A 14031-nucleotide genomic window follows, 5' to 3' on the forward strand; every position below is an offset into this window, starting at 1 on the left:
AAAATGACAGTTACAGTTCAGCACGCAGTGATTTCACACACAGGATTAGTGTTTGTGTTGTGAGTCAGTAACAGTCTAAAAACAATGTTCAGCTGCTCTGATGGAAGATGGCTTTAAAATGGACTTTCATTATATACAGGACACACATGGACAAGATGGAGTCCATCAGTAGTGTGTGGTTGTATTTATGCAGCTCAGATCAAATCATCACTAAATGTTTCCTTCTCATTGTTTCAGTGTTGATCCTGAGTGGTCGGATGAAGCAAAAATCCGGTTCTTTGGGAATCTGTTCTGTGCAGCAGCAGAGAGAGAACAGCAGACAGGAGAGAAGATACTGGAGCTGTTATCATCAGTGTGCACATATGAAATTCCCTCTTAAAGAGAAATGGTGTGATTTTCTTATGGACCTGTGCTCTTATGAGACCAAAGCAGACGTGAGCATCTTACCATCATTACAGTCAGTTTTCCAGTCAGCTCCTGCAGTCTGGTCCATAAAGCTCTCAGAGAGAAAGACCTCCATCCTCCTGGAAGTGCTGAAACTCCAACCAGAGAAGAAACAAGTGGAGCTGACAGGCTGCTCACATGAAGAGAGTGAAGTGAGGGGTTTCCTGCAGTGTCTGCCTTATATCTCACAGCTCAGGTAAATTCAAGTATTCTATAATTTTACTGTTAATCCAATACACATCTTTACGTGGGGTGATATGAAATTTTGTCCTTAGGTCCTAGTTGCAATATATAGAGAACCAAGAAACCGAAAACATATTGACTGTGTCATTTACTATAAATAAGAAACTTTTCAAAACAAAAGAACTGTGCATAAGGCATCTACAATGGTTTCTCATGTTTTTGACATTTGGCTTGGAGCTGCAAAGGCTCAAAGACAGAGCACCACCAGTGTTCAACAGTCTTACAGGCTCCATGAAGAAGCTGTTCCTCAGTCTGTGTGTGCCAAGTGAGTAGGCTCTTATGAATAGGTCTTACAAATAGAAGAAGCCCTTTTCTTGCATCCATTAGTATAGATTTCTGTAATGATGGGGAGGCTGCTGCCAGCAGTCATCTGTTGCTTTCATCACCTCAGTAGAGCCTTCTTTTCTGCCACAGACCAGCTACAGTGTCACACAGTGATTAAGGAGACAGTATTCACCACACATCTGTTATAATAGTTTATGACTTTCTTAACCAGGAAGTAAGTGTGGTTAAGAAGGACCCAATTATTATATTGAAGTGAACTCCAAGAACAAGAAACATACATATATTCAAGTTCTTATTGTGCAGATGCATGATGCCTATATGAACCACTAATGACATATCATCTCAGGAGCAGTTTTTCCTTTTGGTGTACTAGTGCAGAATCCCAGTAGCATCAATGGAGTGGTTGTATTTATGCAGCTCAGATCAAATCATCACTAAATGTTTCCCTCTTGTTGTTCCAGTGTTGGGCGTCGCTGGTCAGATGAAGCAGTCAGGTTCTTTGTGAATCTGTTCTGTGCAGCAGCAGAGAGAGAACAGCAGGCAGGAGAGAAGATACTGGAGCTGTTATCATCAGTGTGCACATATCAAACATTCCCTTTTAATCACAGAGACATGTATGGTGATAATAATAATAGCATTAATTTTGATCATATGAAGAAATATCAGTGTAATTTCCTGCTGGATCTGTACTCCCATTTGAAGGACTATGAGACTAAAACAGGTTTCAGTGTCCTTCCATCAGTACAGTCAGTTTTCCAGTCTGCTCCATAAAGCTCTCAAAGAGAAAGACCTCCATCCTCCAGAAAATGCTAAAACTCCAGTCAGGGAAGAAATAAGTGGAGCTGAGAGGCTGCTCACATGAAGAGAACAGTTTGCCCAGTCACCAATGATTTGGAAAGAAGGAACTTTTAATTCAAATAAGGCCACCCTCTCTGTAATCCTTGATAAGAAACTCAGATCGTCTTTAATGAAGAAGATTTAAAAAGCCCCTTAAATTTGTGAAGCACAGCTGGATGATAGTGATGGTTCTACATCAGGTGTAATAAATGCATAATAAATACATTATGCATTTATTTTTTACTTCAAACCTTCGATATCTTTATTATTGTTGTTTTTTATTTGTTTATGAATTTACTTTATGCCTAATTGATAATTATGTGCAATTTTATTCAGACATTTTTATCACCAGTATGTTTAATATATGCTGCACTCCGGTGGTCACAGTGCAAAGTTACAGATTTTTCCCTTTTTATATTTTTAAACTGTAAACAGACAGATGTGATTTTTCCAGCTTAATTTTAAAAAAAGCAAAGCAAACTAAACTTAAAAATAAATCGATAAATCATTGTGCTTGCAGCTTGTGCCCACTGTAGGGCATGAAAGCTGTTCTCTACTTTCTCTACTTTGACTGATGCTAACATAATCACGGCTCACATATGAGCTGTCTAAATTTTACTAACCTGCTATAATAAATAATCGGAGTGAGACGTTAGCTAGAGCAAATTACTGCTGTTACTATGCATCATTTATGTTGTCTGTGTTTGTGTCCTTTGAGTCTCCTCTTACCTTAAAATAGTTAGCCACAGCTAATGTAATGGAGGGAGGGAAGGTGATTTAAGCACAGATGAGAAACCCTCCTAAAACGGACAGAGCAGTGGGGCAGCCAAGGGAATGCACACAAATTTAAACTGTAAAGATAAAATATAATCTATTCCATGTAAACAGTTAAAAAAAAAATGTAAAATAGATTAAAACAGCCCTGGCCAGGGAGAACACAATAAACATCAATAAAACACAAGATTAAAGTCCAGTGGCGATCGCCACGGTATAGAAGTCACTAAAATTTAAAAATCCAGTGAAGCGGTGCAGGAGGGAAACCCGGCGGCGTCCTCGTCTTCCTCTTCGCGTTCTGCGCCCCGGTGCGCTAAAGGAAGAAAGGCAGCGGCAGTCACTACTCTTTTCGGCAGCTATCATTCGTTAAAGGGGATAAGTCAAAAGACTTACCCCAGGTGGGCAGAGCTCTTAACTCTGCCCGCTGCTTCTTTGTAATCGCCAATCGGCACCGGCCCGCCTCGCTGCCTCTAGTTTCTGCAGACGCGAAATCTGGCCTCCAGTTGCTGAAGCGGTCGGACACCTCGCCCTGCGTCCTTGCGTATCGGCGCTGTATCCTCCTGGCTCGCTTCACGCCAAGCTCTCCCAGCCTGTCTGTGTTACTCAGCACTCCCTGTAAATTACCATTCACTCCTTTTCTCTCAGGTGTGTCCAATCAGTAAAATGGGAAAAGGGCGGAGTCTCTCCAGGACAGATTGACGGTGTAACTAAAAAACATGCAATACAAAATAAATAAACACTTCACATTAAAACACAAAGCAAAAACAACATCCGTCCTTCCCTGGATGACATCCCCCCACACTGAAATATTAGCAGTCCCTGCTAATGCTCCATCTCCCTATAACGCTCTGGTGGAATCCCACGCGTGGTCCTAGTGGACCGTCTAAGGGACATACCTGAGTCACTCTGGTGAGGTGACACACAGTCAGTAGGGGGTAAAAACCCATAAAACACTGGCACTGGGAAATCCGAAGTGCCTGTGGTCGGCTCCTCCGTAGGAGGGGTAAAGTCTGTTCGAGGAGCAACACACACTTTTAAGGCATTTCTATGTAAAGTTTGTATATTACCCCCCTTTTCTGGTTTGACCTTATACACTAAGCCCGTATCTCCCACCTGTTCCAACACCACATACGGCTCAGCAGACCACCAGGAACACAGCTTTCCTTTGCCCTGTCTGTTTCGGTCACGTACCCAGACTCTCTCCCCGGGCAACAATGGGAGGGTACAACCTCTCTTCTCATACTGGCTTTTGTGTTGGGAGGCCGCACTATACATCCTCTGCCCAGCCAAACGGTAAGCTAGGGAGAGTTTCTGTTGATGAGAATACACCCACTCACTTACATCCTGCCTCGCCTGCTGGGGGGCCACGCCTAATGCCACGTCCACAGGAAGTCTCAGGTGTCGACCAAACATCAAATAGGCAGGCGCATAACCTGTGGAACTATGGATAGTATTGTTATAAGCATGGACGAGCTCTGGCAGATTCTCTACCCACCGACTCTGTCTAGCTGATTCTAGTGAGCGAAGCATGTTCAATAGGGTCTGATTGAAATGTTCTACACTACCATTCCCTGCAGGGTGGTAAGGTGTCGTGCGACTTTTAGTTATACCATAGGTATCACAAAGTTGTTTCATTAATGCAGATTCAAAATTAGACCCACGGTCGGAGTGGAGTCACTTTACGGCACAATATTCCGTCTTTAATAAAAAGTCTTTTTTGTTGCTGCAGGAGTCGTCGCACCCCATGTGACAATGTCTGACGTTCTAACTTTGTGGGCGCGACCTGGGCTTCCACAAGTTGCTTTACCACTTGAATATCCGGATCACCAGCTTGCGCTTCTGCCCAGTCACTCCCTTCTACCTCACAGGTCAGTTCAATGGCTGCTGAAGTGACTCCACGCTCTGATCCAGCCCCCTCCAGGTGCTCTGCTGGGACAGTGGGGAATCGGGACAGGGCATCAGCATTAATATTGCTCTTACCCGAACGATACTTGATCTCATAGTCGAAAGAGGCCAGCTGGGCAACCCAACGTTGTTCTGCTGCGCCCAAGCGAGCAGTCTGTAAATGGGCCACAGGGTTATTATCAGTATACACAATGAATCGTGCACCAGTCAGATAGTCTTTAAACTTTTCGGTGACTGCCCACTTTAGGGCTAACAGCTCCAACTTGAAAGAACTATAGTTGGCGTCATTCCGTTCCGTGTGGTGTAAGCTTCTGCTGGCGTACGCTATTACCCTTTCTTGGCCCTCTTGAACCTGGGCCAGAACGGCTCCTAGCCCACGACCACTGGCATCAGTATACACAATAAATGGAAGAGAGTAATCGGCGTATGCTAAAACAGGTGCTTGCATTAAAGCTGCTTTGAGGGCCTCAAAGGCCGTTTGACATTCTGGGGACCACTGCACCTTGCGACGGTCTGTTTTCTTGTTCACAGGGACCCCTGTCAGTAATGCAGTTAAAGGACGTGCGATTTTAGCAAAGCCGGACACAAAACGTCTGTAGTAGCCAGCCAGGCCCAGAAAAGATCTTACTTGTCTGATGGTATCAGGGACCGGCCAATCCATAACTGCAGAAATTTTATCAGGGTCTGGTCTTACACCACACTTATCCACTACATGACCCAGAAATTTCACCTCCTGTTGCAGGAACTTGCACTTGTTCGGCTGTAGCTTCAACCCATGGCGCCACAGCCTCTGAAACACTTCACCTGACTTTTCGTCTCATTTACAGCATCTAGATGAATAAATGATAATGTCATCTAAGTACACCAACAAAGACTCTGCAATCTGTCCACTCAAACAGTGCTGCATCAGCCGTTGGAACGTAGCGGGTGCATTGCACAGACCAAACGGCATCCGCTCGAACTCAAACAACCCGACTGGGGTAGTGAAAGCAGTCTTTTCCCTGTCTGTCGGGTCCGTTTGGACCTGCCAGTATCCACTGGCTAAGTCCAGCGTGGAAAACCACTGCGCTCGGGTGAGGCTTGTCAACGTCTCTTCTATTCGTGGCAGAGGGAAAGCATCCTTATGTGTCACCGCATTCAATTTTCTGTAATCCACACAGAACCTCCAGGTGCCATCTTTTTTTCTCACCAAAACAATGGGTGCAGCCCACGGGCTACAGCTTTCCCGGATAACTCCCTTTTCCATCATATCTGCCAAGAGGCTCCTCATTTCTTTATACATTGCAGGGGGCAAAGGACGATACCTCTCTCTAATGGGAGCTGCATCACCTGTGGGGATACAATGATGCACCAGGTCAGTCCTCCCAAAATCTTCGTCATCTTTAGAGAACACCTTCTCCCATTTAAGCAATAAAGCACGCAGCTCGCCCTGTTGCAGTTCAGACAGATCAGGTCTTTCAATCAGTTTACTCATCTCCTCAGGTAATCCCTCCTCCTCCGTGGGGGCGCCACTGTCAACCAGAGCAACCTCCACCACACCATCCGTCCCAAGGGACAGGCTCAGATCCTGTGAGCCATGTACATCAGCTTCATCCACACAGGATAGCTTTCCCAGTTTCTGGTAGCGACCTATAAAAAGAGGATAGGGGTGTGGGTTACAAATCCTCACTGGCACTCTCCCGGCCTTTACCATGATGAGGGTTCTCGCCACCCCCACATCAGGGGTTTCAGGCAGTGCCTCCACCAGGGCACAATAATCAGTTCCTTGCGGACCCGTCTGAGCTCGGCCCCACACCATTATTTCACTCCTCGGGGGAACTTTAATTTTGCATCGGCCAGCTAGTCGTACATACCCCACCATTCTGTCCTCCACTGTACTTGCTTCTATCCGTCTGCAGGTTGCGAAGGCACTCCTCCAGGCCTGTTGATTCGCTAATTGCTGTGGGACAGGAGCAGTCTTTTCCGGCCACTTAAGTACATTCCAACAGGCAGTCACAACATTCATACCAACAATCAGTGGGTGCGTGCAATGGTCATCTTTTACCACCACAACCCCGCGTCCAGGAACCTTAACACCTTCTATTTCCATGTCCAGGACAGCATAGGTGGTATAGGGAATTTCCAGACCATTAGCAGCTCTCAGCTTAAAGGCGGTTGGAGTTTTCTCAAGCTTAGCCTGGGAAAAATGTTCATTAAACAAACTCTTGTATCAAAGTCACTTGTGATCCTGTATCTAACAAGCCTTGAAGCTCCACCCCCTCGATCACTATCTTCACTGTTGGACACTGCCCAATGAATGTTTCTGTGGCCCTTAATTCCTTAGGTGAACCAAAAGCCCCCGCCCCTCGGACCTCAGCAGCAGGGTCATCTAGTTTAAACTGGGCTGAGAAGACATGGAGGTCTGGCAAAACCTAGCTATATGTCCTGCTTGTTTACACCTCCGACAAATGGGCCGACCTTGGGCATCCCAGCTAACATTTGGTCGTCGCGGTCCTCTCCTAAACTGAGGCGCAGGCGATGGAGTAGCTACAACTGGCTGAGTGAGGCCTCTAATTTCCTTTACTAGCTCTTGTGCCAGTCCCTTCATTTGTAACTTGACATCCTCCAGTATCTCCTGCTTTAACACCTGTTTCCAATCTTCTTTCTGTTCAACCTTAAAAGGAGCATGAGACTTATTTACAGACAGGCAGGTTACCTCAGACTGGGGCTGTACATGTTCTGAGTCTAGTAACAGTGCCTCCTGGCGTATGGAAGCAAAATCTTGGTCTGGGTTACGCCGCACATAGACCTTCAGTGCCTGACTTACAGGGCCCTCCCGCAATCCTAGCAACAATTGATCTCGCAGGGCTGCATCAGAGGGGACATTATCTGGATCATGTTTTCGTAACCTACAGTATAATTCTCTCAACCGCAAAATAAATGAAGATACGGTTTCACTTGGGTTCTGAGTGCAACTAAAAAACTGATCTAAGAACTGGGGTGGGGACACGATCACCATATAAGGAGTCTAAAAAAGAAAAGATTTTTTGTACTTGGTCTCGTTCACTAGTTTCAAGAACACTGACCTGACGTTTAGCCTCACCTGCTAGCGCTCCCAACACAATAGCAACTTTCCTCACTTAAGGCAACTCCTGCGATCCCAGCAGCCCCCGCATCTGCTCCTTCCAATCCTGATATTGCACATCCTGATCAGGCCCTTTAAATTTCGGCAGCCACGGGGCTCCGGGATATACAGGCATCATCATCTTTGCTATTCCCCTGACTAACCCAACTGCTCTTAACTCCGTATCCTATGTCGACAACGCCAATTATGTAACGGAGGGAGGGAAGGTGATTTAAGCACAGATGTTAAAAGAGAGAAACCCTCCTAAAACGGACAGAGCAGTGGGGCAGCCAAGGGAATGCACACAAATTTAAACTGTAAAGATAAAATATAATTTATTCCATGTAAACAGTTAAAAAAAAAATGTAAAATAGATTAAAACAGCCCTGGCCAGGGAAGAACACAATAAACATCAATAAAACACAAGATTAAAAGTCCAGTGGCGATCGCCACGGTATAGAAGTCACTAAAAATTTAAAAATCCAGTGAAGCGGTGCAGGAGGGAAACCCGGCGGCGTCCTCGTCTTCCTCTTCGCGTTCTGCGCCCCGGTGCGCTAAAGGAAGAAAGGCAGCGGCAGTCACTACTCTTTTCGGCAGCTATCATTCGTTAAAGGGGATAAGTCAAAAGACTTACCCCAGGTGGGCAGAGCTCTTAACTCTGCCCGCTGCTTCTTTGTAATCGCCAATCGGCACCGGCCCGCCTCGCTGCCTCTAGTTTCTGCAGACGCGAAATCTGGCCTCCAGTTGCTGAAGCGGTCGGACACCTCGCCCTGCGTCCTGCGTCCTTGCGTATCGGCGCTGTATCCTCCTGGCTCGCTTCACGCCAAGCTCTCCCAGCCTGTCTGTGTTACTCAGCACTCCCTGTAAATTACCATTCACTCCTTTTCTCTCAGGTGTGTCCAATCAGTAAAATGGGAAAAGGGCGGAGTCTCTCCAGGACAGATTGACGGTGTAACTAAAAAACATGCAATATAAATAAAACACTACGCAAAATATAACCAAAACATGCAATACAAAATAAATAAACACTTCACATTAAAACACAAAGCAAAAACAACATCCGTCCTTCCCTGGATGACACTAACATAGGTAATACATTCTGTCCATAGTTATAAATAAAGGTTTCAGCAACTGTATATGTCAGATAAATTCAGTCATTATAAACCAAATAGTTTTATTTTGAAAAGGCTAATAGGAAACACAGCTCGTGTGTAATTTTTCAAAATTTAATTGTAAATCTCACATGTGGCCAATGAGATGCGAAAAATACTTATCTAAAACATATATATGTATCTAAAACATGTGGTCAGTGTAGGAAACTGTACACTTGTATGCATTGTTTAATCTACTCTTGTACAATAGATACACATTTTACTCAAATATTAGCTCTCAATGTATGTTTTAATATATGAATGACATTTTAATCACCATACAGTCATACTAATTTGTAACACCGACTCCTTTAAATGCTAAAATATCTTTAATAATAAATAGTTGTATATCTTCAACTTGTCACCTCTAAAACGTTTTAACCACTTTTTCTGTTTCCAAAGCAGCTCAAGCTGCTCTGTAACTTTCATCTATTAACAATGAAACTTATAGCATTCAGTTACATTTGTCATATTGTGTTCAACAAAAAAAGACGTTTAATTTGTTAGTTTTTTTTTTTAAGTTTAAAATCATTCTGCTTGAATTTACTTTTCTTGTGTATCATTTTAAAATAAACTGCGTAATCCATTACTTTAAGTATTTATTGGCTCATTTAAACACAAACTCTGCAGCACCTCTTTAATCACGAAAAAACGCTCCCTCTAGTGGTTATTACTCATAACTCCAGTTCGTTTCCTTTAAAAAAAAAAAAAAAAGCCTGATGAGAAAGACATGGCTGATAAACTAATAAGCACAAACATCCAGCAGACAGAGCTGTGTGACATAAATACCTCAGTTTATATTCAGATGTTTGCTGTGTGAGATTCAAAAACAAACTGAACGTGAATCAGTGCATAAAAAACCACAGTGTGTAACACAGTAACACTCATGATGTTCACTGAAACAGGAAGAACTGTGCAAAGTTTGCATCAGTGTTGGGAAGGTTACTTTTAAAATGTATTCCACTACAGATTACAGAATACATCCCCCAAAATGTATTTTGTAACATGTTCCATTACGTTACTTAATGAGAGTAACGTATTCTGAATACTTTGGATTGCTTAATATATTAACATGCTTTTTACAACTACATGATTGTACTATTGCTGTGTGATTTATTACTATTACTGAAGGTTACTCACCATACCAATAGCAAGTACATTTTTAATTCTTAATATAAAATGAGTAACAGTAGGTTGACATTAGATAAGGCTGCACTTTTTGCAGTGATCTCATATAGAAAACTATTCTACACGTATATAAAACAGGTCCGCGGCTCCGAACCGGAGTAAAGGGACCTCTGGCTAATACGTCGGGTTCTGTGTCGGGCTCGTAGTCAAAAACTAGCTTTACTTTGTTGTCTGGGTCAACTTTGCTAGTGAGAGACAGAGAGAGGCGTTGAAAGGCTGCTCCAACGGAACTTGTTGTTTCGGAGGAAAACACAAACACAGTGTACAGTTGAGTCTTAATAGCTTACTTACAACTGGGCTCGTCAGGCACTCTTTTTGGCTGCAGTGGTTATTATTGTATTTACATGCTTCCAGCTCCCGTTTCTGCTCAGTGACAACTCGTACTTTTCGACTCTCCTTCTTCTCCCTCCCTCGCGCTCACAGACACATAACAGGTATGGCAGTCCATTCTCCCTGCAGCACGGACTACACTGCCCATGAGGCTACATTCTTTAGGGCTATGCCTCTAACACTAACAAATCATTTTTTTGAACAGTATTTTTAAAAAATATTTCCTCACGTCATTATGAGATGCGAGATTGAGACACAGGCATTTGAGCCTCTTAATGCGTGTTTTGTTTGGGTTTCCACCGGTGTGAAACCCAACAGAAAGGGCATAGCCTAACATATGAAACAGGAAAAGACCGCTGTGTTGTGTAATCCATTTATTTCAACAAAGTAACTGTATTCTGAATACCACCCTTTTCAAACGGTAATTGTAACACAATGCAGTTACTCATATTTTGTATTTTAAATCCATAACGGCAGTACATGTGTCCATTACTCCCCAACACTGGTTTGCAAAGCAGGTTCAGCATGCATGTAATCATCTACCATAGTGTCCTTTCTTATTTCTCTGTATGGGGGGAGCATGTATGTTAGCTGATCACTGATCAAACCCTCAGCAATTAAAAGCAGACTCTGACCAGTCTGAGCTATCTTACTACAGGTATACACTACAAACCCACTCAATTCATTTCTAAATGACAGCACAATCAGTCACACAATATAGAGCAAGGTCACACACTAACAGGTGATATTCAGCTGCAGGTATTTTACTAAGAGGACAGACACAGTTTGTTAGCTGTGACCAGAAAAGCTTATAGATAAAGTTCACACATTTGTAAGCTACATGTAGGACTGTGGTGCAGTCTGGCAGAGAGAGTCGTAATAATGGAATCAGGCTTCAATGACTGTCAGGATCTGATGTAGGATTGTGAAGACATTGTGTCCTGTAACATTCTTGTATTTAGAAAACGTACATCTCTTCACTTTGTGATCTGGAGCTCACGTGCGGCTGCGTTTGCAACAGCCTTCGTCGCCTGGCTGTGATGTAATCGGTCTATAAATGCGGCCTCCGAAGGATGCGGCCTAGGTTTTAGGACACAGCTTTTCAATGAGCAAACAACTTTTAAAACTTTACTTTGGTTGTAATTTCTGTCTGTGGCCACCAGAGTGCAGAAAAATCTCCAATGTCCAAAATTTGATATTTCTGAGCCTAAAAAGAAATGTATTTTATTTCAAAATACATCAATTTTCATGTGTCTGCATGTATTTTAAATATACAGACACATGTAATTCAAATATTACCAGCATCATCTGGAGAGGGGCTGCTGCTGATTCACCCTCTCTGGCTCTTTGTGAAATTCGGGGCCATGAGTTTGATGGTGTGAAGCTGTGCTGGGTAACTCAGAGTCACATCTGGCTCTTTAACAGCTGTTGATGTTCTGAACTGTCCTGGGTGCCCTTTAGAGGAACCAGAGGAGATCTAAAAAACAAAAATCACTGCACACACCACTCAGGCCTCTTGTTGATATATTTAATAAGAGAACACTCTCTCAGAGGAAACGTTGAAATATAAAAGTAAACTGTGGAGCTGCCTCTGATCTCTGAACAGGTTGTGTCCTTTAGTCCACAGACTTTCACGTGCTGAGGTGTCGTCAGCTGAGACGTCAAATCCAAAGTTGTTCTTGATGCCAGGTGAGCAGCTCATGTGGTCGTGTGTGAGAGGGTGAACCATGAAGTGATGTCAGAGCTGCTGAGGTACAAAGGTGTCACACAGAGAGAAAGGCTGTGCTGTGCTCTGTGATCTCTGAGTTCTGGTCCTGGTTCTTGCTGATGCGGTAGAAGTGCTGGATGCACCAGCAGCTGCACAAAGTCCTCATCATGAGTGATGATCAGCAGCTGGAAGTGACACTGCTGAGAGCGAGTCCTGATGATCCTGGAGAGGATGGAGGAGACAGAGAAGTGGAGAGGATTCATGAAGCAGTCTGAATAATGCAACAGATGAAGCTACAACTCTGTAAGATCTGGAAACATGGTTTTATGTACTTTGGTGCTACTGCAATTTGTCAACACAAGAGGGAGCAGTAACGCTACTTGCCGCGGTCTCAATACCCATTTAATCCACATTCAATGATGCTCAGGTATGATGAGATGGGACCGAGGCAAACAGTTTTTTGACTGTGTATCAATGTGAATGAGTGTGTATCATCACATAAGGTCATGTTAGATCCTTTTGTTATTATCTTAAGAAAACAGGATATAGAAACTTGAAATAGAGGCGAGTATTGTATGGGCATTAACCTCTGGGTGGAGGCAATATCCATCTCAGTAGAATAGAATAGAATAGAATAGAATAGAATAGAATAGAATAGAATAGCCCTTCATTGTCATTGTACTTCTACAAGAAACTGTGGATGCTCCACACCAATTGTGCAGGAATAAAATATAAATATCAGAACAGCAAGAATAAAAACCATTCGAGAGGAATATATACAAAACAAGAGAAAGGCACACATTAGAGAACAAAATAGTTGCAAAGTGTTTGACAGTAGTGTAAAGAAAAGACTTTGTCTGAGTCTGTGTGTGTGAGCGGCCTGTGTGAGCGGCCTGTGAGCGGCCTGAGCCATGGTCTGAGGGTTACTCAGACCATGGCTCAGATTGGTGAGGTGGGTAGGCAGGGGTGGGGTGTGGGGGATAGTGTTTGTTAACAGTCTGAATGATCAAGGGGAAGAAGCTGTTTGTGAGTTGTAGGACCTGATTGACCTGAGGCGCCTCGACCAAAGGGCAGCGTCCATTAACCATTTCCTTGAAATAAAACGATGTATCATTTAAAAGCGATGCTTTGAGATGACCTTAGTACACTTTTTAGGTTACATTGTTATCAGTAGTATCCTCGGGAGGATAAAAAACATAAAAATACCTAACACAGAGTATATGATATATCATGGTGTACTTATCCAAAGCTGTCATGCCTGCTTAAGAAAGCCTGACTGCTAAAACCTGAAAAACTGACCACTTTTCCTACAGTGATGGCGACGAAGCTTAGAAATAACCAGACCTGTAATAGTCTCAGGTGTTTCTTACCTCTTGAAAAACTTTATACAAAATTGTACAAAATTAAGTCAGATGCATTTAATAAAGCAGTCCTTATAAAAATAGCCCTGTGTCAGGCTAGTGACTTGTCCAGGGTGTACCATGACTCTTACCCTATGAACTGGTATGCTAGCCCCCAACACCCTTTCAGTTTGCAAAGTGATGAATCATCTTATAAGTCATGACACACCCTATAAATTACCTTTATGGCTTAATAACATTGGCCCTGTATTTACTTTGTATGGGATAGACACCAAAATTTACGGTCTGGCATAGCACTACATAAAATCACCTGGTGTGTCCTTCCGCGTACACTAGAGGGGTTGTCATCCACCCCAGAGGCGCTCACGTGCAATCTTCCAAGATCCTTTTTTTTTTTTTGTGAACTTTATTAAGGAACAGTATACAGAAAATGTATGCAACTTGAACAAAATTGACATATGCCAGGGAGTGTATATAAAAAGTTACATACATTCAAATAATTTGTAATTAGTAGTACAAATATTAATAGTTTTCATAGCCTTTTTGTTAAGTGATCCACAAATCAATTTTATGTAACATAGTATCATTATAGCAATGTTTAAAATTAGGCTCTTGGCTACTGTATTTGCATTTGTGAAAATAAAATTTAGCTAAGATAACTAACAAGTTTATTATAAAGTAAACATCTTTTTTTTTGCCTTC

This window comes from Oreochromis aureus, linkage group 23, assembly GCF_013358895.1.
Source record: "Oreochromis aureus strain Israel breed Guangdong linkage group 23, ZZ_aureus, whole genome shotgun sequence".
In the NCBI taxonomy this organism is placed as follows: domain Eukaryota; kingdom Metazoa; phylum Chordata; class Actinopteri; order Cichliformes; family Cichlidae; genus Oreochromis; species Oreochromis aureus.